Source organism: Streptopelia decaocto (genome assembly GCF_964273445.1).
Source record: "Streptopelia decaocto genome assembly, chromosome: 14".
NCBI lineage: Eukaryota > Metazoa > Chordata > Aves > Columbiformes > Columbidae > Streptopelia > Streptopelia decaocto.
In genome coordinates, this window is record NC_138669.1 from 1,164,237 (window position 1) to 1,192,005 (window position 27,769).

A 27,769-nucleotide genomic window follows, 5' to 3' on the forward strand; every position below is an offset into this window, starting at 1 on the left:
GCTGGCGGACTGAAAAGCAACAGGGCTTTGAATGACCACCTGGCAAAGCTGCAGCCAGATCTCTTCCAGCATCCTTTGTCCCTGATGATGGCAGCAAGAGGACAGGCTTGGTGCTTGCAGGGCACGAAGTGCCTGTCCGGGCAAAGAGCACAGCAGGAGGCTGAGCCTGGGGGTGCAGCGGAGCTACCAGCAAGGCTGGTTTAGAGACGCGGACCCTGCTCAGAGCTGTGCTGCACCCTCCTGCCGGCCCTTGGGACCCTCAGTGCCAGGAATTCAGGGATTCCTGCTCTACCAGCACGGACGGTCTCAGCGGCCGGGGCTGCTGCGGATGGGGAGAGCCGGGCCCTGGGCCGGGCAGGGTCCGCGCTCAGGGCTGGAGGCTCGGCCGGAGTTCTGCACTTCTGATCCGAAAACTCAAAACGCCCCATTCAACATCCAAATTCTACAAATTAAAATGAAAGGGAGAGAGTGCAGAATACAGCCAGGAAGATGATTCAAGGGTTGAAGAAAATGCTTGACAAAGGGAAAATTAAAGCCTTTGTGCTGTTTAGCTTCTCAAAAAGGGGATGGGAAGGTGATGTGATTACTCGGTGTAAGAACTTTCATCCGCAGACAATGGCGGGTACGAAAGGGCTCTTAAATCAAAAGGGTAAAGACAGAACAGGAATAAATGGCTGCGAGCGGAGGCCCAAGCAATTCAAATGAGATAAAGGGCACACATTTTAACAGGGAGATGATTAACCACTGGCACAAGCGACAAGGGGGGCAGGGGAGTCTTTGACTGTTGACATCTTAACTGCATTTCTTTCTGAAAGAGATACCTCAACCACGCACAGGTCCCCAGGCTCAGTCCTCGCCACGCCTGGTTAGATCCAGAGTGAACACCAGGAGGCAGAACCCACCGTGGAGTGATGGTGATGGGCTGATGCCAGCACCATGGAGACCCCTCTGGGCTCCTCCTGAAGGAAATCCACCCCCAGGGCACCTTCCCATCGCTGGGAGGCGGCACGTTAACACTGCACTGGTGGAGATGCCGGCCTGCTGTGGGATGCTACACCAGGACCCCAGGTTGGGCACCCCAGCCCACACACAGTCCATCTCCCTGCTCCAGCTGCTCCGCCGCACAGCAAAAGAAGCTGCAAGCGCTCGGCCGCCCGTGTAAAACTGCAGCGCCAGGTGAAACGTTTTATTTGCTTCCTTAAATCACAGCTCTGCTTTTTTTACACTATTCTAAACATGAATGTCTAGCCCTCAGCTCCATTATTTCCAGCATTTCACACCCACAGGATATATTCTGGCAATTTCTCCTGGTTCTGGTTTTTAAGTACAGTGAACAATCACACTTGACTGCATTCATAAGCCAACGTTAATGAGGCTCGTCGACACACTTTACTGATAGCAGCTGCTGCACATCATATAACTGATCTGCGTGCTACAGACACTGCAAACTCTCACTAAAATCCACGTTTCCTCCTTTGCTGCGACCATGACGAGGCGTGTGAGCGGCTCCCCGCTGCTCCTCCTTCCCCTCGTCCACACCAGCGCAGGATGCGCCCGCATCTCTGCGACTGTATTACTGGAGTCACTGCTGCTCACCGCTCTGATAATATTTACCCACGGGCTGCCAAGCGCTTCTTGACAGAGCAAATATTTGTGCGTTACGCCTCGATTGTCCCACTAACCGCAAAGAGCATCATCAGGAGATGGATCAATAGGTACCTGCACATCTGAGGTTGCTCAACAGCCAGAGCCCCCGCGAAGTCCAACGGGTCTTTTCCCACGGGGTGACAGGGGGGACATGGCTGGGGACACTCCAGTGCAGCCTCCTGCAGAGATGCTGGGGCTGCTCCCTGCTGCCACAGGGCTGGGCTTGGACCAAGGGATGCTGCTGGGATTCCCCCAAATCCAGAGCAGAGAGGACACAAGGAATGGCTAATAACTCCTTGCTGGAAAAGCCCAGCTCTAAGTGAGAAGCTTAAAAAACAAAAACATCTTTCTGTAAACACAATCCATGACATCTCCTGAGCAAGACTCCTCTGGGCTGTGAACATCAGGATCTGGCAGTTCTGGAGAGGTCTTCTTATTTTTGTTCTGCAGAACTAAAACCCCAATGTTACCACTACGAAGAGCTATGAAATCTATGGATCGTAGAATCATAGAATCATTTTGGTTGGAAAAGACCCTCAAGATCATCAAGTCCAACCATAACCCACCCCCGGCACTGCCCCATGTCCTGAAACCTCATGTCTGTCTGTCCAGCCCTCCAGGGATGGTGACTCCAGCACTGCCCTGGGCAGCCTGTTCCAATGCCCCACAGCCCTTTGGGGAAGAAACTGTTCCCCAGATCCAACCTCAACCTCCCCTGGCGCAACTTGAGGCCGTTTCCTCTGGTCCTGGCGCTTGTTCCTGGGGAGCAGAGCCCGACCCCCCCGGCTCCAAGCTCCTTTCAGGCAGTTCAGAGATCAGAAGGCCTCCCCTCAGCTCCTGCTCTCCACAGAAAGGACTTCCCATCAAATCCTACAATCACTGCATTATTGATGCATTGTACTCTGCAGGATTTCCCCGCACAGAGAGTGAAGAACACTGATTATCTGTAATGTTGGTCAGCAAACTGCAAAGTGACAGACTGTTTGCTGTGCTGCTCCCATGATGAATAAAGAATACTGCCACTTTGCCCTTTATAGCATTGATTACATCTGGTTAAAACAAACAGGAAAAAAAAAACATCACAGGAGGAACTCACAGTTGCTTGTGAACTAAATCTCAGCCTGGGGCACGAGGTATTACTATTAATTATATTGTTTCAAAGGCAGCTGCAGTGGGATGGTAAAGATTTAACACTCCAGCTGCAGCTCAATATGACACACACTGCAGTCAATACCGAAGCCCTCTTTGACTTTGGGGGTGCAGGATCAGCGGTCAAACACTCACACGCACCCCTGCATTGAGGACAGTGGTAGGCAGGCGATGCTCTGCCCCAGCACCCACACAGATGGCCTGAAGGATCATGAAGATGAAGCCCAAAGAGGCAAACTACTCTGCAAGCCTGTGAGCAAACGGACTGCAGGAGAACATCATCCTGGTGCACACCGGATGAGGAACCCCCTCCTCCATCACCCGTTCCACCTCCCTGACGAGTGCCTGCTGGCCTCTCCCAGCACTGGCCATCGCACAGCACCGTATGGAGGGATGGAGCTTCGATCCTTCCTGTCTTGCTCCAGAGCCAGAGGCCAGGGGACACCACTGCGCACAGCCCAGGGGAGCTGCAGGGTTCAGGCAGGGTGGGTCTGTCTTGCTCACGCTGCAAGACCCATAGCAGCTGAAGAGGAGGAGCTCAGCATCACCTGCACCTTCACCCGGACAGGAGATGGCTTGGGGACACGGGGCAGATGGCAGAGCCCTCACCTCCTGCTGCATTTAGCAGACCACAGGTACTGTTTAAGAGGAGAACATCCACACTGCAGGGAGAGGCAGCACAGGCAGGACCCTGCCCGGCGCGCACGGCACGTGGAGACGCTCTTAGGACAGAAATACAAGGAGGCGAGGTGCTGTAGAGGGGAAAGCAGGCAGGAGACCCGTGTTTCTGTCCACATACACCTTCTCCTCAGCTCTCCCTGCTCACTTCCCCACATGGAATTACAGAATCCCAGAGTGTCAGGGGTTGAAGGGCCCTGGAAAGCTCATCCAGTGCAATCCCCCCATGGAGCAGGAACACCCAGCTGAGGTTACACAGGAAGGTGTCCAGGCGGGTTGGAATGTCTGCACAGAAGGAGACTCCACAACCCCCCTGGGCAGCCTGGGCCAGGCTCTGCCACCCTCACCCCCAACAAGTTTCTTCTCATATTCAAGTGGAACCTCCTGTGTTCCAGTTTGCACCCATTGCCCCTCGTCCTGTCACTGCTTGTCACCAGAAGAGCCTGGCTCCATCCTCCTGACACTCCCCCTTTCCATCTTGATCCCCAGGAATGAGTCCCCCCTCAGTGTCCTCTTGTCCAGCTCCAGAGCCCCAGCTCCCTCAGCCTTTCCTCACACGGGAGATGCTCCACTCCCTCCAGCATCTCGGACTGAGCTCCTCGTTGGTTTGAAGTTTTATGCGATATAGATCTGTTTCCTTCCCAGCTCTGAACTTTGCTGACTCAAAAGAAAGTGATCTTTAATGATCCCCTAGATAGCTGTATTTTTCTTACCTAAGTGCACACAAATTGCAACCTGCAACCAATTAAACACACGGTTTCTTATTTTTTCACAACAAACATCATTTGTAATTCCAAAATGTCAATAAAGAGTCCTTTTATATTCCATAGCATTTGCAACTTGGCTCAGTAATTTTGAAGTCAATAATTACAAAAAGGCAATTAGGGTATTAATTAAGAATTACCAAGTTACTTCATAAAACATTTTGCGTATTTATGCAGCTGCAAGCTCTGCCCTCGCTGCTCATGGCGCACTGAACGCTGTCCCATCGCTGTGTCTGCAGCGCGTCCCTCCGTCCCCCCCCCATCCCGCCCTGCTCCCAGCACCGAGACAAGGGCTGGACCTGGTACCACGAACGATGAACCACGGCGGAGGAGCAGGATTTACCTGAACTAAGCTGCGTTTGCTGATTGGAACAAGGTGGGGAAAACCCACAGCCTGTTCATTCTGGAGAGGTTTAGTGAAAAAAAAGAAGAAAATCGTTTTCTAAAAATGTGATTGTCCACAATAACCACAATAGTTTCATTTGATAAATTATACATTTTGTTTCCTGCCTACTGTTCTGGGTTATTTTTAGAACTGAAAAACAGAAGTGGCCCAGCCGAAAGCAGATTCTTGGTATTAAAAAGACGGCAGCCTGGCTCCCAATTCAGACGTCCATGCGGCCCCTCCACTGCATCCCCACAACAGGGTCTGGGTACAGGACCCCCGAGCCAGGCCGGGTCCCCAAACTCTGGGGAGGCTCAGGACCGTGGCCACATCTGCCCATGGGCTTGTATCACAGCAGGAGAAAGGGAGAAGATGAGTCTGGAAGAAGACAGAGGAAAAAGAAGCGAGCACCTCCATCAGATGGGACCATCAGTGACTGAGCACCCCCAGTTGTGCAGAAACAACCCAACGGGGACAGCCCCGTGCCCCCTCGCGCCTCGGCGGCTGTCTCGCCATCGGACATTTTCAGAAATAGGACGTTGTTATTATTATTTTTCACGCTAATACCCACATCCCCAGGAGGCATTATTGACGCGACAGACTCTTTGCAGATTCACCAGGAAGCCAGGAGGGTTGCGGGCACCCACATGCCCAGACACGGGCGACGCGTCCTGCCTTCCCGAGCTCTCCGTCGCAGGGACGGTTCTGGCAGCAGAGCGCTAATGCAGCACAGCTTCCCATGGATTGGCCCACACCACCTGCGGTATTAAGACTTCCATCAGCTGTCCTGGCACACAAAGAGCAGCATCTCCATAAAAACCTAATACCTTGCAATTTTGCAAGTTTGATATTAATACCGAGGCTTAAGAAGAAAATTCAAGTCAGCTGAACACAGTCGGCTGTTCTTCCAGTCTGGCGATGCTGCTGCCTGAGAACGAGCTGCGCTGCAACAACGAGGCAGCTCTGGCGCTGTGGTAACAAACACAGATGCTACAAAAGTGAAGGCAAAGAAGCCCAAAACATGCCCTAGGGACTGACACACTATCATAGACATTACAGAAATACTTGTGTAAGTGAGATGAGGTTAGGTGGACCACAGGGACTGAGGAGCAGAGAGAGGCAGGCACACGTGAGAAGGTCCACTGACCAGAGCAGAACCCTGTTTGCAGGGCAGTAAGGAGGAGCCTGTTTTTGTAACATGCAGCAATGTCATAGAATCCTAGAACAGTGTGTTGAAGGGCCTTCCCAGCTCCCCAGTGCCCCGCTGCCATGACAGGGACATCTTCACCAGCTCAGGGTGCTCAGAGCCCGTCCAGCCTGGCCTGGGATGTCTCCAGGGATGGTTCATCCACCACCTCTCTGGCCAACCTGGGCCAGGCTCTCACCACCCTCAGGGCAACAATTCCTTCCTCATGTCCAGCCTGAATCTCCTTCCTTTAGTTTAAAACCATCACCCCTTGTCCTATTGCAACAAGCCCTGATAAAAAGTCTGTCCCCATCTTTCTTATTGGCCCCTTTTATGTCCGGAAAGGCCACAATACAGGACAAAGGGCAAACAGGACAGCGGTGATGGGCTGGCAGAGCCCCCCCGGGCTTTGTTTTCTCTTGCAATTGAATTAGATGCTGATAAGAGACGGCAAAGGATTTTCGTACCACATGTGGCTCTGCAATGGAGCTTCTGCTCTATGGATTACAGTTCAGCAAAGAGGCAGCTCTGGGGAAAAATGCTTATGAGGAAGAAATGCCATCCCTGTAAAGAAAAGCTCAGGGAAACATTTTCTGGGGTCATTTCTCTTAGAAAAACAGCCTTATGAGGTCACAGAAAGACTCTTAACCGAGTGACAGGGACTCAGCAGGTGGCTCGGAGCAGGACAACTCCAATGCCCCCATCGCACAAGCCTCACGTCTGAGCCCCACTCACAGCGCCTCCATCGGCACTTGCTTTGAGGCCAACAGGACTGAGCTTGCTTTCAATTGCTTCTCCAAAGAACGAACACGATGCTGTGTGGTTTAACTTCTGAGATCCACTACAACCAGGCAGGCGGCCCCAAGATTTGGGCTTGTGCCATAAATGAATCCAAGACCTGAACAGCCAGCCATGCCTCCCACCTTCAGCTTTTGAACTCATGCTCATCCGAATCAAACCCCACGTGCCAGACACTGAGACAAAACCAGTCTCTCTCTGATTAAAACATTTACCATGGACTTATCAATAGCTGCTGCGCTACGTATAACCCGTAATCCCTCTCTGAACCGTTGCACACAGCAACAGGAGGCACCACTCAGGCTTCCACCTTCAGCTCACAGCACCGAGGCCCCACAACAACCAGCTTTTTCCCCAAATCTCCCCACAGGTGGGTGTCACAGACTTTCTAACCCAGGACAGGCAACTCCAGGTTCCTCCAGCTCTGGGGCCGGGCAGAGGCACCAAATGGCAGCAGCTTCCACCCCTCTTGGTGCATCACTGTGACTCAGTCACCCCCCGGACCACCAAAGACACCATGGACACTCTGCTTGTAGGCTTGAGAAACAAACAGCTCACTGAAAGGCTTGGCTGTTCCTCACTAGAAACTTGCCGTGCCCTTATATGCTTTCTCCTCAAACTACAAACGATATCACATCCTTGTACAATGCTGCAGGTTTCACGCGCTGCAAAGCAGCATCTGTGCGCATTCCCGATTTCTGCACGGCTTTGACTTACAGTATCCCCTAACTGTCCGTTTTTGTTTACAGCTTACAATGGAAAAGCTCCGGCGCCGCTTTCCACCCCCTGCGAATACAGATATTGGTGTTTCTGTGCAGCTCCGTATTGCAGAGGGCCTGTGGAGATGAGACGGCGTTCCGGCCAAGGCAGATGTATTGAATCAATCACCGCGCACAGGGGCCTGGGGTATTTCACAGAAGAGCCACAGCTCACAACAGAAGATAAATTATCCGAGGGTTCATGCATCCTTTCCTGTCAGTTACTGTTTTGATGCAAACTTGGAAAGAATAAAGCAAAAGTTCCCTTTTTCTAGGTCTAAGAGGAAAGTGCAGGTCTCTGTCCCCCGGTTTCTCAGTGTGACCAAGCGGCAATGACGAGGGGAGCTGCCTCTGCTTGCGCTGCTCCTGGTATTCAGAATCACAGAATGGCTGAGGTTGGAAGGGACCCCTGAGGATCACCAAGTCCGGGCCCTGCTCCTTGCAGGACTACCGAAAAGGAAACCTATTTAAACACATCCAGGTTTTACCCCAAGTCTTGCCTAATGGACACAGCCATATGGTCTTAATAATCTTTAAAAGTTTCCTTTTATAGGTTGGGAAAAAATAATAACATCTCCCAGCCCCAAGTGCTGTAAACTGCTTATGGGTGGGGGCCCTTCTCACATTAAACGAGGGTATTTCTGTGTCTGCAGACACAAAACAGAGGTGGCAGGAAGCTCCTCTACTTCATGTAATGACAAAAACTGTCCAAGATGCACAAGGAGATATTCCTAAGCTGGAAAAAGGGTCGGTACTTCACAGACTTCTAGAGATTTCCCTGAAAGCGTCGGGAAAATGACCGACCTTCAGAACACGGACACCACACACATGAGCACAGATCTAACCAGAGGCACTTCTTAGTGATGACAGCTCAGGGAACTGTAGAGAGATAACCAGAGTTTGGAGGCACAGCATGCACACGTCCTCTACCTGTTCCAAGCAGGTAACAGCTCCAGACCCTGCCTTGCTATGTGTTTTTGAAACATGGTTCCTATTTCTGACCCTCTCCCACTTTTGGGCTCAGCTTGCAAATCACTCTGTTACAGGTGACAAAATGAGCCGCGTACCTGCCGTAATTTATTTTCCAAACCCATTGTGGCAATGGCAGGAACTGGTCTGTAAGTAAACAGACCATTTATTTATGGACCATAAATAAGAACATTCAATTCCTCACAACCACAGAGCAAAGCTGCAGATTCCCTCCTGGTCCAAGCCTGCGGACACCCAGCTACTGCTGCGCCACGGTGGGCAAGGAGCTGCCAAAAGCCAGAAGAAGTGCCATTTATTCCCTCTCCCCTTCCACGACATCCTCACCATTTACACGCAGAGCAGGAAAAAGCTTCAGAACAGAAAGAGCTGAACTGCGAGCAGCCAAGCTGCCTCCAGGGCAGGTAGAGCAGGCAGCTCGGGGAGAAAACACACCAGGCTATGGCCATCGAAGCTTCTGGATTTGGAAGAGGCTCGTTGGGAAGGGACGAATTCCTTATCACGGCGACTTAGATGAGAATTACAGAGTTAATTTTGAGACACTTGTTGGTGGGGGTGGAAACCAAGCACAAGCAAGGCAGGAACCCAAGAAAGGGATTACAAGGCAGTAAGGTCACTAATGGGGGAGAAATTCAGCTGAGCAATTTTGAGGGGGAGGGAAGAGTAGGAAATGATGCTGGTAAGCACAGGGTGAAATCAAAGCAGAGAAATCAATAAAGGGAAAGGACAGAGGGGGTGACTGGGATGCAGGAAAAGATAAATTAAAGGCTTGCCCAGGGGTTATGATGGCTAGTGAGCAATAAATTAAATAAAAGAGGGCAACAGGGACAAGCAAGGCAGTGTGAAAAAATAATTAAAAGGAAGGGAGGCATAACCGAGGCATAAAATATGGGTGCTGGTGGAAAGATTAGAGGACCCAGGGAATGGAGAGGCTTTCAAAAGTAAAAGAGCCAAGGCAGAGGCTGTAAAGGCCGTGCCCACGTGTGAGGGGCAGATAAACGAGGCGGATGCATTTTCAAGAGTCCGAGAGGCAGGAAACCATGGGAGAAGAAAGGAAGCGCCTCGCGGAAGGAGGCGGCGTTGCCGGTGCTGAGGCTCTGGTACACCAGGCTTCTCGCCGTGGATTCTGCAGCCAAGCGTGATGGGGCACTGACCCCCATCTCCTTCCCCCACCCCGCAGCCCCCAAAGCAGAGGGCACCGGCGCTGCCTGCAGGGTGACTTCAGCTGGCCATCTCCAACACGTCTGCTGAGACACAGGGGAAGGGGCGAGCAGGCTGACTCGAGCTGGCTGCCTCCAGAGCCCCTATGGCTCTCCAAACCAGAACCACAGCCCTCCCTGCAACCATTTCTGAAGGGATCCCCCAGCTCCGGAGCAACACGCACCAACATCTGAGCCAGCGCAGCTGAGTTCAGCCCACGCTATGGTGTGGATGTGCCCTGCTGACTTCTCCAGGCTGATGGGACAGGCGGACTTTGGGTGGTGGGCAGAGCACCTTGGCCTTGGGGGATTTGGAGTTTCCTTTTATAGGTTGGGAAAAAATAATAACATCTCCCAGCCCCAAGTGCTGTAAACTGCTTATGGGTGGGGGCCCTTCTCACATTATACAAGCACAGACTCACATTCAAGTCCCCGCTGGGTCCACTTGCCATGGGGGACTCGAATGCTGGGTCTGAAACCACAGAGGGGAGCACCCTGTTTGCCTCAGGGGTTCTCCTGAGCTGAGCTGCCTTCACCCTTTTATACTGAAGCTGTTCGGCTATGAGCAAAATAATGACACGTGTGCTGGGAGAATGGGAACTGGGGCTGGATGGAGCAAGCCCGGCTCTGCAGCCCGGCAGCCGAGCATCTCCCCTGGGAACGGGGCATCGGGGCTTTCTCGATGTTTGTGAGACAGGAGCAGGGCAGCTCTCCGGTGCACCCGTGCTCAGCAGTGCAGCTGTGCTGAGCATCAACGCATCAAACCCATGTGTGCTCGGGGCCGCTGGCCTGCCCAGGGCCCTGTGGGGTCAACCCCAAACCCTACAGTCAGAGATTCATTCTGCTTGGAAAAGCCCCTCAAGACCATCGAGTCCAACTGTTCACCCACCCCCAGCACTGCCCCATGTCCTGAGAACCTCATCTCCGTCTGTCCAGCCCTCCAGGGCTGGTGACTCCAGCACTGCCCTGGGCAGCCTGTTCCAATGCCCCACAGCCCTTTGGGGAAGAAACTGTTCCTAAATCCAACCTCAACCTCCCCTGGCACAACCAGGCATTTTGGGAAAGATGCACAAGGACAATACAGGGTTTGGCTATAAGGCTTTTCCTAGTGTGCAGGAAAGAACGTGCAAGCAGACACCCACGGCTGCCACGGTCCCTGTTTGTCCCTCTGCGTGCAGGGCAGAACAGCCCGTCACCGAGAGCTTGTCCCTGCGCCAGCGCAGCCCCCCAGGGTTACCCAGGACATCCCCGCGTCGTCCTCACCGACCTTCTCACCTGCTTGTTTCAGTCAAACCTCCATCCCCAGGAAGAAAATGACAGGATTTCAGAAGGAAAAACAAAACAAAACACAAACAAAACCCCAACAAACAAACACACACACACCCCCACCCCAGCCCCACATGGCTCATCATAAACACGGGGTGCGCGGCACCACTCAGCACCCTTCGGATGTTACAGCTCGCCGGGGAACCCAGCCTCAACTCTCCAGGCAGCACAAAGTCCCTCACATTAGTCTCTGTGTCACAACCCAGCCTGCAAAAGGTCAGTGCCTTATGCAAGAAACACATATGACAATGAAACACCACAAAATAAGCAACATTTTAGCTCATTTCCTATAATCTGCAATTCAAGCAAAGCTGGAAGCAAATCTCAGGCCTGGATTTCTCCTGTTGAAGGAACGCAGCCATCTGTCTGTTCGCCTTTTCTGCACTTCTCGCTAACCCATATTTCTCTCCTCAAAAATAAAATCCATGCTCACACGTTGTATTTGATGCATCTGACAAGGTCAGAGCCACCACGTCCCGTCAAGCACGTGCTGATACAGCCTCGCAAGGGGAAGCTGAGAAAAGATGTGCAAAGAGAGTTCTATTTTCAGATTTTCATTCTAAGGCATCTCCTTGCCTTCTGCTTCCTGACTTAACGTTGCAGTACTCGGCCGGAAAGCTGCGTCTGATAGGAGAGGACACGGCGAACGAGCAGCACTGACCTGCTCGGTTGTCTCCTGTCCCTCGTGTCTGAGCACCTCATGGAGCAATGTTTCCATAGTCATAACAGCAGCCCAAGCTTTAGGAGAAAGACTATTATTCCTGTTGAAGGTTGAGAATTGAGAAATTCAGGCCCAGCTCCTTCAACACTGGCCGACTTTGATGGCTGAAGGCAGCCAACCGGCCAGGGAATGCGGGAAAATGATGGTGGAGAGCTTGAACCCTGAGCAGAGACTTAAACCTGGTTTCATCTAGCACTAAATCCTGTCCCCTGGCCTTTCTCTCCATCACAAACACCACTCCTTGAGTGGGCAGCAACTGGTGTGTGATAGGAGAGGCAGAAAACACCTTGTAGGTGATGGGGAAAACAAGCCAAGGTGGTGAGGACCAGGTGGTTGAGAAACAGGTGTGAAGAGCCCACCCGCAGTCCTTCTGGCCAGCAGTATGTTTCTCTAGGGAGTTAATCAGAAATTCATAGAATCATTTCAGTTGGAGGAGACCCTCGAGATCATCAAGTCCAACCATAACCTAACCCAACTCTAGCACTGGCCCATGTCCCCGAGAACCTCATCTCCGTCTGTCCAACCCTCCAGGGCTGGTGACTCCAGCACTGCCCTGGGCAGCCTGTTCCAATGCCCCACAGCCCTTTGGGGAAGAAATTGTTCCCAGATCCACCCTCAACCTCCCCTGGCGCAACTTGAGGCCGTTTCCTCTGCTCCTGGCGCTTGTTCCTGGGGAGCAGAGCCCGACCCCCCCTGGCTCCAAGAATTAACACTTCATAGTGAGACATGAGTTGTCCTACTACCCATTCGTGTCCTTGACAAGGTATCTAAGTCACAGAGGGTGTCTTGGTCCCACAGTCAGGCTTTTTTAGACTTGATCATGAACTCCATGAAGGCACCGTCCATATCCCACCAGCACCACGGCCACCGCAGCCTGCGCCGGAGCCCGCACCAGCTGCCCGGGGCGCCGGCACGGCCGCCTCCTCCTGACCCGCGCCGTCCTTTCTAAAGTAAGAACCTCTTACAGCGTCCTGCCCGGCCCGCGGGCAGCTGAGAAGGTCACTGCCAGATCACAGCTTAAAGGGCTACCGAGTGCCGGCCTAATCCTGGCAGGACAGGAACTGCTGGCGCTGGTAAATGACCCGAGCAAGTGATTACAGTCTGGATTTATCTGTGATTAGACGCTGTGATGGCCCACTGTTGTTTTTGCTAAGAAGACGAACAGAAAGTTGCACCCACAAAGTTTTTGTTGAGCTACTTAAGGACGCTCTGTGTGTCCCAACCCGGCAAGGGTGGACTCTAACAGCTGTTTCTGTGACGGTCCCTGCACTGCTGGAATCATACACATTTTCATCAGCCTTCCTAGTTCTCCAGAGTTACTCTGGGTGCTCTGCTCCGATTGTCTGAATGAGATCTTTCCACAGATGTTTCTGCAATCCCCAGTAAACAGGCAGTTTAACAGCTCCCTCTGGCATCAACCTGCATTCTGTGCACTCCCAGTCACTGGAGGGAGAAGTGAAAAATGAAAAAGCAAACAATCAACCAGCAATATCCATGTGTTGAGAAGTCCTGTGAAAGTGAAGAGCTCCCCGATGAGGAGCTGCTGCAGCTCAGGCCCTGCAGCGTGTGCACGCAGGATCAGAGTCTTCCTCTTAAGGGACAGCACAGCTGAACCAGAAATGAAAACGTACCAAAACGTACCGTGTCCAAAACAATCACAATTTGCCCATCAGGGCATAATTAATACAATCCCATTTCTATAGCCAATAGTACATGCGGGAACAGCAGATTCTCAGCGCATCCAGCACCCTTTGACTCCTTCAACACTTCCCACCAGGCCAGGAAGAGGCCACTTCCAGCAGGAAGAGAAAACCTCAGGTAACTCAGGTAACAACCGCTCCGCATCCCAGGCCGGGTGTCCTGACCGCCCCCGTCCCACCTCGCACAGCAGAACCGCAGCAGTGAAGAGCCCACCCTCAGTCCTTCTGGCCAGCAGTATGTTTCTCTAGGGAGTTAATCAGAAATTCAGAGAATCATTTCAGTTGGAGGAGACCCTCGAGATCATCAAGTCCAACCATAGCCTGGGAAGCCTGGGAAGCGCGGGGATGTCTCCACCATCCACCCCATCTAAAGGTACCTCAGGGCACAGTTACTCACCGGGACTGGTTTGGGCGCTGGGGTCCGTCAGTCCTTCCCGTCACCGGTCCGGGAGCAGGTGGCTCAGCCCTGTACGGTCTCAGCTTCACCCTGCAAGAATCAGGACACCGAGGGTTTTTTTTTGCCAGCGGTAAGCAGATAATCCCGTACTTTCCAACCCTGGGCGGGAAGGGTGCGCTGCAGCGGGAGGACAAGCCGCTGGCGCCCGCGAGGATCAGACCCAGGGCTCCCAGGGCTAAGGCTCTGAGCTACTTAGCAAGGAGCTCAAAGCGGAGCAGACAGAGTCGGTTGTGCTTGCAGGGCTCGGTGCTCGGGATTGCTGCTGGGGACGGGGTTCAGAGCGGCTCAGGCACCAGAAATCCCACAAAAAACTGCTACATCACGTTAATACTCGCAGAGAACAAGATAACTGGGGGATAGAGGCGGGCAGGAACTTTTGGTTGTGAGAGCTGGGATTTGTTCAAGGAAAAAGAATTTCTTCAAACTGAAACATCCCACAGTAAAGCAGAAACTTTCATGCTGGTTTGTTTGTTTTCCTGTTTTAAAAAACATGTTTTGAAACTTAAGATTTCGCTCTGGGTCAGGCAAGTGAATTGAAATAAAATGTCCTGCTTTAAGTCATTTCCCTGGGTGGCCCGAGCTGCCGCAACACCTCCTGGACTTGAAATTAGGGCACCTTCCCTTCCCTGCCACGGCTGCGACCCCTGGCTGGGCCACACACAGTGACTGATGGGCCACCTTGAGACACCCAGCAAGTAGAAACACAAGAACTTGTGGGACTTTCTACAGTATTTTTTTTGGCTGGGCAGCACACAAGCGCCGGCTGAGCAGGTGGGGCAGCGTCATAGAATAAAACCAGAATCGTTTGGGTTGGAAGAGGCCCTCACAATCAGAGTCCAGCTGTTAACCCAACACTGGCCCTGACCCACATCCCTGAGAACCTCATCTCTGTTCACCCCTCCAGGATGGTGACTCCAGCACTGCCCTGGGCAGCCTGTTCCAATGCCCGACAATGCACTAATGATGATGTGTAAGAGGCAAAAAATCACTATGAGATCACTCCTCGGCTCTCTCCACCCTCCTCAAACCAGTGATGATTGCCACCTCCTGCCCTCCAAGCTCTGCTCCTCGAGTAACCATGCTTTTTGTTGAAAGAGCAGCACTTTTCCACCCCGCTCTGTGAAACGCTGGGGTTCCTGGGCGCTCGATGGCAGGGGCAGGGCAGGAGGAGCCGTCAGGGCTCCTGCCCGTCTCCATCAACCTCAGGGCGAACGGCTGCTCACGGACCCAGCCTGCCGGAGGGACCCTCCCTCATTAGAGGCTCCATTCAGCCTCAGTTCTGCCACAGCACTGCAAAAGGTCAAACTGGAATGAAGCCTTTAATTAAAAGAGAGAAAGCACTAAAGAGACAGCGAAATGAAGCACTGGGTTTCACCCAACAACGCCACACGTATCTAATGAGCAGATGAGAGGTGACACGCTGGCTTTCACAGTGACATCTCTGCGCGCTCCGGCACCGCACCGATGGGTAATTCCTCCTGCACAGGGGTTCAAAGCTCTGCCTGAAAGAGCAACCACGGTGACAAGAGCTAAAAGCAGCAAATGCTGCCACTCGGCCAGTTTGCCATCATCCAAGAACCCAACGAAGCATTAAAGATGATGAACTTCCCAGTGGTGCTCCCTCAGTTCCATTTCAAGAGACCCATCATTCGGGTCTCTCCAGAGATCCGGCAGCATCTCTCAGAAGTTTAACTGAATATGTAAAGTGCTACAATCAACAAGTGCAGCAATGCCATGAGAATGGGCCCTAGTGCAGAAGAGGGGAGAAAGAGAAACCTGAGGCCAAACAAGGTTTGAGCAGAGCCCTGAACATCAAAACTCTGAGGTGCTAGGGATGTGGAAAAGCAAAGGGCTCATGTTCTGCTCCCATCGTACCTGCCGGAGCCCCGATGGTCCCTGCTTCACCATTGCCTGGACAGACCGAGGCTGACGGAGAATTATGGGAGCACGGAGCAGCTCGAGGTGAGCGTTCCCAGGCTCCTGCTTTGCCTGCTTGGTTGGTTTGAGCTGACGGTTGTATATTCCTCCTAAAAAGAGATGTCTGAAGCGTGAGGCAGAGCAGACACCTCCTCCCTTTGTGCCTTTCTGGATGGTATCGGTAACACCCTGGATTTACATACTGCCTATTTTTTTAATGAGTGCCTTTTCTGTACTTCCAGCCATGGGAGATAAAACAGGGAGGAACTGCATTAATTTAACTGATGCACTTTAATTAGTTGCCTGTCATTGTCAAAGTGTTGCTCTTCTATTTTGATGCAAATTCATAGCCTTTCATTTGAAGCAATACGTCAGTTTGGCTTTAGTCTTCCAGTGATCCTTTAATGCCATACTTTCTCCCCAGTGAATCAATATTCAGATCCTCTAATTGGAACTTATCTGCTCATCCAACCTTGGGCAAGGTTTGTTTAGCGGCTGAGCGTATCAGACACTTTTACTGACTGAACTAGCGGAGCTGAAATTTGCACAGCAGCTTTTCGGGAGGATGCTGCAGCAAGATGCTGCCCGCTCCGCAGCCTCAGAGACCCGCACCGGCCTCCGGCCACCCCCCAGCACCCCGGCCCTCTGAACAGCCCCGGGAGGTCAGGACAACCCCAGCTGGAGCAGAGCAGACTCAGGGCAGAGCTCATGGGCTGCAGGTTCCTCCGGAGCAGGAGGGGCAGGGTGAGCTCTGCTCTGTGACAGTGACAGAGCCCAGGGAATGGCAGAAGATGTGCCAGGGAGGGTCAGTGGGACATGGGGAAAAGGTTCTTCACCAGAGGTGCTGGACACTGAACAGGCTCCCCAGGGAGGGGTCACGGCCCCAACCTGACAGTGTTCAAGAAGAGACTGGACAGCGTCCCCAGACACAGGGGGTGACCTGCGGGGTGTCACTGCAGGGACAGGAGTTGGACTCCATGAGCCTTGGGGGTCCCTTCCAGCTCGGGACATTCGATGATTCTAACTGGGAAATAGCATGAAAAACACCTCAACATCCCCAGCCAGCAACAGTTCCTCCCATCTATAAAACACCAAGAGGGGCTCAGCCAAGAGGTGTCTGCTGAAGCGCGGCACAGCGGGACCCCCAGAGATGGAATAGAAAGGGAAACCCTAAGCCACCTGTCAAAACTTCAGCAGCAGAGATAATTGGTTTATACACATTTATCCCCGCACTCAATTATCAGCTCAGTTTAGTATTTGATTTTACGCAACTCTGGTCCAGCAGATCTATCATTGTTCTGCTTGATTCTGCCTCCCTCGCTCATTTATGTATATATTACCCAGTCCCTAAATCATTTTTAATAGCTTCTTTACTCGCATGCCCTCTCATCTAATTCCAGCCCCATCAGCACAAGGCAGGTTGCAGATACGAAGAAGCCGACATTTCTCTTTTGAGTAATTTGCAGTGGATTTCTTGCCTGCTTGATGTAGTCATTTTGTTCTCTGCGCTGATGTGACATTAATTATTGTTAAATATTCTTATCTGTTACACACAGTTCTATTTAGATAAAGGTCAGTGCATGAACCCCTGACAGTGCTCATTGCTGCCACGCTCCAAAGCCAATTTGTCATTCTCTCCCTTCAATACCCTCATCTTAGTTTCAGTCCATTTTTTCCATTAATTCAGTCACAGTGGAGAGTCATTAAAAAATGCAAAATATCTCAGCTGTTCAGATTGGAACTGGGATAGGAAACGAGCTCGGTTAGCACTGGTTGCACGGGGAGGTCAGGTAATATTGCCCATGAAAACCCAGCAGCAGCCTCTCGTTAAGGAACTGTATGGCTGCCCCATAATACACATATTTCTGCTTTGACTGAAAATGAGCTAATGCAATGCCTTCTCCCAGCCCGGTTTGCAGTGGGACGACAGCAAAAGCCCACAACACCCTCTCTTGGCAGAGGACAAGAAGGACAAGCTCAAGCCACCGTCACCACAGGTGCCAGAATGGAAGAAGGTGGGTGTGTGGTCTGTGTCACACAGCTGGACCCAGAGTCTGCGCACACCGAGTAAAACCTGCGCCTGCGTCTGCTCAGCCCCACTGTACCTCTGTGGCAGAACAAATCCCCCTCTGCTGCCCCTCCGTAGCTTCCCACGACGGCACCTGTGGTGTGGGGATCACAGAATCACTTCAGTTGGCAGAGACCCTCGGGATCAAGGAGTCCAACCATAACCCAACCCAACTCCAGCACTAACCCACGTCCCTCAGAACTTCGTCTAAATGCTCTTTAAACCCCTCCAGGGATGGTGACTCCAGCTCTTCCCCAGGCAGCCTGTCCCAGCGCCGGGGATGGGGGTGGGGGGCACACCCTGGCTGGGACTCGCTCACAGCACCCCCACACCCCACCTGCCTTGCGACACCTCAATGGGCCAAACCAGCATCTCCACAGCTCATTCCCAGTACGGCCGTTGCAGGCTCGCCAGCCGTCAGCAGCCTGGGACCTTGTGCGGCTCTCCAGGGGACAAGGTGGTCACACAGCCCTACAGGGACACACGTCAGCACGGCGCAAATGGACCTCGGGCCGTCCGGTCTGCAGAGCAGAGGACAGGAGCTGTCACGACACACGGGTCACCTTACACCAACAGCCACCGGCCCAGAGCGGGGCTGCCAGCCCCCGGTGCCTTGGAAAACCTATTTTACTGCTCGGTTGAAGCTCATGCGCTTTTATGACTCCATCCAGCCAAGTGCTACAGCACATACTTAACTCCAAGCACACAAATAGCCTTAATTACATCAAGGGAGCCATTCAGACACTTAAACTGAAGTCCATGACTAACTGAGCATCTGAGTGAGGCCTTTGGTGCAGAAAGAGGGAGTAAATAGGATGGGGAGGAGCTGAGCCCCCCCAAGCTGTGACAAGGTCCTGGGCGGAGATGCCCAAACAGGGCAGGGAGCTCCAAAAGCAGCACCAGGTAAACACAAAAGCTCGTCTGGCTGAGAAGGTTCCGCTGCACGAGCGGAGAAGGATGCAAAGGTGGATTCGGTGTGACTGAAGCTACCACACAATAAAGCTGGTTTCAACACTTGCCAAATGGAAGAATATTTGACTATTTATTCGAAGTGACATTTAATTTTGCCTTGTGATAAATAATTTTGTACTTTTAGAGAATAAACTCCCAAACTCTACCCACTCTCAGTAAAATACAAAGAAATACTGCATTTTGCTGAAATGTAAACAAGCGCAGGGGTTTTTCCTCCACTTCTTTTTACATGAACGAGATAAAAGTTGGAAGGGAAGCGTAGGGCCCCTTCAGCTTCAGGCTCAAGGGACAAACTGCAGCGCAGACCGTGCTGAACCTGCCCAGCCCGGGGGTCCAGCCTCTGCGCCTGGTCCCGGATGGGCACACGAACTGCCGGCCCCGCTCCACGCACACCCACGGACACCAGAAACGCGCCACCGCCAGCCATGCTGACAGAGACATGCGCAGAAGCCCCTGAATTGAACAATTTCAGCCTATTCCTGACCCTTGTAACCTCAGACGGGGCTGCACACGAGGGCTCCTCTATTCGTGTTGCTGCGTCTCAGAGATGCCTTCCGCATCCTTTCTCAAAAACTCTCATTTACTGCAACCATCCTGGGCAGACAGATGCTCACATGTCAGGCCCCCAGCTTAGCCACACCAGCACAAGCAGGAAGAAACCGCACTGCCGCCCCCCCTTCTCTAAACCAGGGCACGGAGAAGGGCGAGAGTTGGCTTCACGCGTTTAGAAAGGTATGAGAAAACTCGGGTCCTTTCTGGGTTTGGGGACAGGGTGTCCCGTAGCTAAAAATACAGACACAAGCCAAAAAGTCAAGGCTAGCAAGAGGCGCTGGTAAGGTGACCGAAGACAAAAACAGAGCCTGTTTATTTATGTAGCCGGTGACTATCCAGCAAGAGGGCCAGAGCTGCGCACACATGCTGCCTGTGTGACGGACGGGCTGCGGGCAGCTGCAGGAGTCCGGTTTCTCCGCAGACACTGGGCTTCCCTCTCCCCCACCGTGGGCTCACACCTTCATTACAATTATCTTTAGTCGCTGCACAAAGCAGAGTACGTGCAGGACCAGAGGGGAACGGCGAGGGATGGAAACCACTGCTCCGGCAAACGCTCTCGCCCTCACCACCACAACAGCGAGCTCAGGACCCAAACCCCATCAGGCTCCATGCTCAGACCTGTCCAGTTTGTGGTATCTATGATGAGAATCATTCCCAAAGAGCTCCGGGCTAAGAGAAAAATGTTGGAAAAGGTCATGATAGGATTAAGGTTTTCTCAGCTTGATTTTGCTCCTGTCTTGCTCTTAGAAGAGTTCTGGGTCACAAGGAGAACCCAAGAACAGAAGAACAGATTAGACCCAGTGAGAGCTTCTTGGCAGAGTCCTTTTCTCCAGTAACACCTGCAAAGTTTCACTTACCAAGGTTAAACCGTGTCCTGCCAGAGCCCAGCGGGTGTGGGGAAGCAGCAGCTGGGGCTGCAGGGAAGACGAGACATCCTGCTCACCCTCACATCCTTCAGAACAGCAAACCCTGCACTAACTGGACTCGAGAAGCTTTTGGAAGTCTGGCCATGAGCAGCAAAAGGTCCTGCTGAACTAGCTGTATGGAGCAATGCATCAACAGTGGGGATGGACAGGGTATGATCTACTACCCATGACAGCGACCATTTAACAACAGCCAGACCTAAGTGATGCTAAGGACAGATGACCCACTGGCGAATGAACCCTCAGACCCATTTCTGTAATAAGACACGTGTCCTTCCACAAGCTCTGAGCCCAGCAGGAGAGAAACCAGTGAAGCATCTCTGTGGCCTGAGAAAACATCATGTCAACCCCTCCTCTTGGGCCACCTCTTTTGGAAACTCGGGCACTGCTGACACTTGGTACCTCCGCAGTGAAGTGTCCTCTGTAGAACGCTGCGGGTGTGACAGGCGCAGGTCCTGCTGGGCGATGCTCAGCCGGGATGGGTGCGAGGTGTGCGAGAATGGGGGTCCAAGAGAGCTCTGGCCACGAGGTCACAGCTCATGTTGGTGCCACTGTGCCAGCTCCCAGGGCTGGGACCCTCCTGCCTGGCACAGCCCCATCCCAGCACCTGGGAGCTCGGGCATCAGCCCTTCCCGCAGGGAGAGCATCTCTGCACACAGAGTCATAGATTCTCTATTTCTAGCAAACCCACCTGTGCATCACCTCCCACCCAAACCCTGACGGGCTCGTTAATCCTAAAACTGCCAGGCCTCCCTTCTCGTCCTGTCCCACCGATGCCATCAGCATGGCCATGTCCCACTGCTCGGCCCAGGAAGTCAAACACCCCCCTCAGTCCAGCTCAGGGAGGGCTGGCAGGATACACTGATCTGCATCGGGATTTAATTTGGGCCCCAGAGCTCACGCTTGCCAAGGTGCCACGAGTGCTTCTATGACAAACATTTGACGCCTCATCCAGAAGACACTGCCCAGAGCACGGCTGCGCCAGGGAGCCCCAGGACGCAGGGCTGAGACGCACCGAGCTCAGGTCCTGCAGCCGCAGCCCCGGGCTCTGCGACGCCCCCAGAGCTCCACAAAACAGAAAAGAAAAAATCAGAAAGCCCAAGGAACACACATCTCCAGGTATTTAAGTAGAGCAATAAAACAGGAGGTTTGCTCTCTTAATGGCAAGTTAAAATGATTGCAACTGTCAGAGTTTGGATCCTCTCAGCCAGCGTAAACGGCCAAAACGCTGACACCAAGACGCAGCCACGAAAAACACCACGGGAGCACCAAGAGGAGACCCTGAAACCGGCTCCGTGCCAGGCTGCGCTTTCCATACAATTCAATTTGCCTTACTTCATTAACCTCAATGGATTTACACCCGAGACCAGCACTGAAAAAAAAAAATAAAAATCAATTATCTATTTAACCTCACTGCCCTGATATTATCCCCTCTGTCCCGTACTTGGCTCCATTCTGATATCTGAATTCTTGCAGGCTTGCCAGGTATTTGGGTGCGATCTCCAGGTTGCAGGACAAACCTCCTCCTGCATTCACCAAGGTAAGCAAAGGCTAAAGCCACTGCGGCTTCTGCAAGGGTGATTTCACCAGTAAAATAATGCAGAAACAGGAATAGAAATCTCCAGATCTACAAGCACAGCCATGCCCTCTGCAACTTGCACGCCACTGCACGGATTAAAGTCCATATCTTACTGTAAGAACTCATCTCTGCAGAGAAGGACTGCGGAATTCTGGTCAACAACAGGTCGACCATGAGTCAATGTGCCCTTGTGGCCAAGAGGACGATGGATGGTACCTGGGGTGCATGAGGAAGAGTGTGACCAGCAGGTCAGGGAGGTTGTTCCTCCCCCTCTGTGCTGGTGAGGCCACGTCTGGAGTTACTGTGGCCAGTTCTGCGCTCCCCAGGTTAAAAAGGCCAAGGAATTACTGGAGGGAGCCCAGTGAAGAGCTACAAAGACGCTGAGGGGTCTGGAGCATCTTTCTGATGAGGAGAGACTGAGAGAGCTGGGGCTGTTCAGCTGGAGAAGAGAAGCTGAGAGGGGATCTCATCAATGTTTATAAATATCTCAGGGTGGGTGTCAGAGGATGGACCAGACTCTGTTCAGTGGTGCCCAACGCCAGGGTGAGGGGCAACGGGCACAGACTGGAACACAGGAGGCTCCATGTGAACATGAGCAGAAACTTGTTTGCTGTTCGGTGCCAGAGCCTGGCCCAGGCTGCCCAGAGCGGGTGTGGAGTCTCCTTCTCTGAGACATTCAAACCCCCTGGACCCCCCTGTGTGATCTGCTCTGTGACCCTGTGTGAGCAGGGGTTGGACTGGGGGATCTGCAGAGGTCCCTTCAGCCCCAGCCAGCCTGGGATCCTGTGTCTCCTGACAGCAATGCTGCTGAGCTCTCATACAAGAGGACACTGCACTGGAGCTGAAAGGCAGAATGGACAGACCAGCAGATGGCTGGGAAAGGCCTGAGAAGCCGCCCAGACCCCCACAGCACGGTGACAGCAGGGTCCCGCCCGTTACCATGGTTGTGTGCTTTATTCTTGCTGCTGATGGCAGAGGCACCTTGCGGGAGAGCAGATCCGAGAATTTTACAAAATAGGCTTTTGTCAAACATGCAACACCCGTTCCAGGCTTTGGTGCGGTCACTGAAAACCAGAGAAGAAAAGAACTCCAATGGGGGATAAATAATTTTCTGTGCTGCTTTGGTCTCAGAGCAGATCAGATCAAGTAAAGCTGATGTGGAAAGCAAAGCAGCACCCCACAAGGGCACCACTCTGCTCCACCTCTGCTGAGCTTCACACACCCCCCACTAAATCCCAGGGGAGCGGCTCCCTGGCCACTTGGCCACAGTGCACAGCCCACGGTCAGTGAGGGGGGGTCCTTCCTCGCCCCCATCTTACACAGACACCTCAAGAACCAACTCCCAGCGTTTCAAACGCAGCCACGCGAGACCCAGCGTGGCCACAGGGACCTCGGGGAGGCCACACGAGCCCGCGCTCGCGCGGCTCCAGCTGCAGAGGTGGATGTTAACTGTGTACTAAATTAGGTGGTTTGTCGTACACCAGCAATTTCTTTTTTTTTAATGAAGGGGGTGTATCATTATGATTAGGCATAGTTGTTACATTCAGCCTTTAATTAGATTTGTGTAATTAGAAATTCACTGAGTTATTTCACACAGCAGAAAAAATATTGCTTGGAAGGGGTTATACAAGACGGTAACAGATTTCTCCGTAGCTCCCAGAGCTGACTGGTAATCTGCAACAAATAACATCTTTGGCTCTGAGACCTTCACAAGGCGTGCATAATGCTTCACTTCTGGCACATTTTGCATGGCTAAGAAACAGAGATCAGGCAGGAGCAAGTTAAAAAAAATATTAAAACCAGTTCCTTCTGAGATTTCCTTCTCCTGCTGGGATATTTACCTGACCAATTGGGATAACTGGGAGTCTGGGTACCACCTTTCCCGTTCAAAGTGCTGCATCGTCTCAGCGCCAGCGCACGGTCCTCCTGGACAACATCACATGCTGTGACACGGGTGCTTTAGCACGGACACTGACACCCAAAGCCGCTTTAATTCACCCCAAGGCAGAAAAGCACCTTGTGGCACAGCCAAGAGCAGGATCTGGCCGCACCCCCAGCATCGCGGCTTTAAAAAGCTCCCCGAGCTCTGTCCTCTGCGATAGCCGTGGGCACATCACTGTCACCCCCGTTATCCCGGGCACCTCTAACTGCACGCTCTGCACCCTAGAGGGACGCACCAAAGGCACGAAACAGTAAAGCAACAGGAAAAACCTCTCCTGGGAGACCTGAGCCTGAGGTTTCCCCATTAGACTATTTTTTACAGCTGGGGAAATGAAGCGGAGACAAGAAATGGCCCCCGGCCACGGAGTCAGCTACTGGCAAGAGAACAGCCAGCTCTACTACCAGATTTACACATGGCTGCCTTACTACTCTGAGCAGTATTTACACCTTAGGTAACTTCTCTCACTGAAGAGGGGACAGTGCAGCGGTGGCTTTGATTGGAGATGAGGTGGCCAGAGGGGGCCACCAAATTCCAAGTGGGGCCACCAGGGATTCCAAATGAGAGCTTCTGAGATAGTAACATCTACACTCTGGCTGGGCTCCAGCTACGACAAGTTATGGCAGGACTTGCAAAAAGATGGAAAATATAGAAAAAGGCAGCTCTAAACACTGGAGACAACAAAACTCCTAAAATGATAGACTTACCCTGAAAAGTTTTTCCATTAAGCTGCTTTTCCAGCAGCAGCACTGGCAGGTGGGAAAAGGAGGAACCAGTTACACAAACAACTCACAACACAACGACAAAAGCATTTGATTAAGGAGCACTTTAAAGAAAGTCCTTAACAAACATTTCAAGGACCCCTAATCTATGTTTGCAGTCATGCCTGGGGCTAATTTAAACAAAATGTTTATTTGCACAGCCAGGTGAGAGTCAAATTATGATGCAAAAAATCTTGTTTCCTTCCTCTTCTGCAGCTTTCCCTCAGGTACACGGTCCCTGCTCCTCAAATTCCTCGCAGTGCTGTTTGTGGGATGAAGACTTGTCCCCACCTGCAGGCTTTCAGGCCAGAAGTGCTCATTTGTTCACCGCAATCACAGCCCCGAGTGACTCTTAGGAACCCTCCAGCTCCTCAGGCCAATCACAAGTAAGCAGCACAGCTTGAATTTTCGATGTTTTTTTGAAGCTGAACAACTCTGAGAGCTCTTCATCAAAACCACTTGAGGAAGAAGCTTGGGAGAAACGTCCTGTCTGGAGTGGGGCAGGCGCAGCAGCAGCCGCGTCCACCGGCTCCGAGCACACGGGGCGCCGCTCACAGCCTGCCGTGTTTTCCTCACGAAAACTAGTTCTTGTTGGGCTTTACCAAAGACCTTGGGCAAGCCATCAATGAGACGAGCTGTTCCAAGTCTCCCTTCTTCCAAATAATACCACCTGCTTCTTGTTCGGGATGTTCCACAAAGCCAAGCTCCCAACGGTGAGAAACTCTGGTTTCTGCGTCCCATTGGGGTGCCCTGGCTGACCCTGGGCCACCCAGCTCCTCCTGGATGGGCAGGACATGACCACTGACCTTCAGAGCTACGAGGATGAGCAGCGGCTCGAGTTGAAGATGCAATTGGGAGCGTGTATCCTCCAACAGGGACATCCTGCGTCACTGCCCTGGTGACAGAGCACCCAACACAGAAACACCCTAATGCATACTTATAGTAAACAAAGTACAGGTGTAAACTGACTTCAGACACAAGTTCATTCTCACTTAAGAGCAGCGATATTTCAGTAGTTGTCCAAAACGTAACAGTCTCCACGAAACATGAGGTGAGTGGTTTGGAAAGGAGGAAACAGAAATCAGTTTGGAAGAACACAAATCACGGCTGAGTAATCAGCAGAGAACTGATCCGCACAGCTGGGACTCACACAGCTGTCACACCTCGGAACAAACATCGAATATTCAAATACTCCAGCTTCTAAAAGTCTGCTTCTTATGCTCTGCATTTCCTCTGGTACAAAGTGTGGTTCTATCTGGCCAGCACTGAAATAAAGGGTCACTCCCACAAGTTGCCTGGTGTCACAATGTCCCAATAATAGCAACAAACATTAAAAACAACCCTCCATCACAAGCTGAAATTTGAAACAAAGAAGTTGAACTCTCAAAACAGACTTGGGAGTGGAATATTTTTTCTATTCAACACTTCTCCTGGCACATCTGTATTTTTCCAAACATTTCAAATTTGATGAAAGGAGTTATTTTATGACAAAGATCTCCTCATTCAGGATCTCGTCTTGACTGATTGCATGAAACAATCTTACAAAGACGAGTAAGTATTGATTTACCTAAAGGCGATGAGTGGTGGTGAGAAGAGGACAGCTTCTTATACACTGGGAGAAACGCGTACCCCAACAGCACATCCCACACAGCATGTAAGGACACAGGGCTGCCGGAATAGCTCTCTCCCTGCTGGTATCCCTGTCAAAGGTAAGAAAACCTTTTATTTGCTGTTTCAGTGCACACAGGAATTCTTTTTATTATTATTTTTAGTTTAGGGGTTTATTTTTTTTCAAATTTTTGTTGCATCATCCAAACAGATGAGCAAACTGAGCACTGCTCTCCAAAGTCACATATGGTGCGATGGATGAAGAGCCTCAGAACTTTGGACACGCGCTGCCTATGGGGATGTTTCTGGGGTTACTACACCCCAAAGGGTGAAAAGGGGAGAATAACTCGGACATTTTGGGAGAGATCCTTGGAAGAGGATCATTGGGATAGAGAACTTGATGAGGAGGAACCCCCGGGGTGAAGCTCAATGCAGCCCTCTGCTTGTACGCTGTGAAACACCAGTGCAGCCACGTGAGGAACACCGACCTACAGACCATCCCCACATCTCCCCGTCCAGAGACATCTCCTGCAGCTTCTGCAACAGCCCAGGCACTGGACTGGGGACCTCCAAAGGGCCCTTCCGACCTAAACTGCTCCATTAGGGAGGTTAGGAGAACTGTGCTGGGATCGTAGGACTTTCTTCTTGGCCATGAGATGCCTGGATGAAAGATGCAGAAGAACTGGCAATCAAGCAGGGAATTTTAACTGTTTGGAAACACATGGGAATGGCTTTTTTGAAATAAAGTACCCCCTGCCACCTGAATATCCTCCTGCTGAAAGCAAACAGGGAATGACGGACCTGTGAAGGAAACACCAGCCCCGCTTTCGCATACCGTGCGTGTCACCTGTAACACCAGCCCTGCCGCAGGAACCGCTGCAGCCCCCGTCCCGGTTCCCGCACAGCTCACTGCCCACAAAGCAACTCAAAACTTGCACAAAATCCCAAGCACGAGCTGCTCACAAAGCCGTCAACTGCGTGGTTAACAGATGGTGCAGATGGCTGATGTTCAGGGACCTGGTGCGAATCCTCCAGCACACGGCAGCAGCAAACGCGACCCGGTGGCTCCGAGCGCAGGTCCCGCAGGTGCCCAGCTCTGCGGCGCCGACCGCGGGGCTGGACACGGCAGTTCAGCTGGGGTCAGCAAAGCTGCGAGGCCACTAAATCTGTCCCTGCTTGCTCAGCAGCTCCTGGCCGGGCTCACTTGACACACACACACAGCTTCTCCTTGCCAAGACAGATGGAGGCAGCTGGGTGCGGAGGGGACAGCCTGAGGCACGCACCCAAACGTTTTGGAGAGGGTCCTGCACCCCAACATGAGCTTCTCTCCTGTACAAAGTATCTACCATCACTTTGAATGATGTAATTCAGGTCCTGAGCACTTTTGTTTGCCAAAGCAGCTCCTAACACCAACCCAGCCCACAGAACAGCCCCAGCACTTTCCTCCTTGCTCTGCCAACACCCCAGTTTCCCCCAAACCTCCAACTTCAGGCACCCCTCCTTTGCAGACCCCTCCTCAGCACACAGCAAGAGCAAGTCAACCCGTTCACTATGGTACTTCACACAGGACTATGCAACCCACTGCACAGACAAGCCGTCAGACCCTGGAGACACTATCTGAGAGTGGGAAGGAAGAGGCGCCCTCGCTGTCATCTCTCCAATGACAATCTTGTGTCCCTGCACGAAGGTGGAGGT

At 52.2% G+C, this 27,769-nt stretch overlaps 1 protein-coding gene across 4 annotated transcripts in view; it reads right to left on the reverse strand.

The window, feature by feature from the left end:
• RALY (RALY heterogeneous nuclear ribonucleoprotein) overlaps nt 1-27,769 on the reverse strand; it is an 81,317-nt gene that overhangs the window by 30,525 nt on the left and 23,023 nt on the right. For 3 of the 4 annotated variants that reach the window (XM_082065148.1, XM_082065145.1, XM_082065146.1), the window contains exon 2: nt 13,696-13,785. The exons of the other annotated variant lie outside the window; for it this stretch is intronic. The gene's annotated coding sequence lies outside the window, so the exon portion shown is untranslated. The remainder of the gene's footprint in view (nt 1-13,695; nt 13,786-27,769) is intronic. 4 annotated transcript variants of the gene reach the window in all.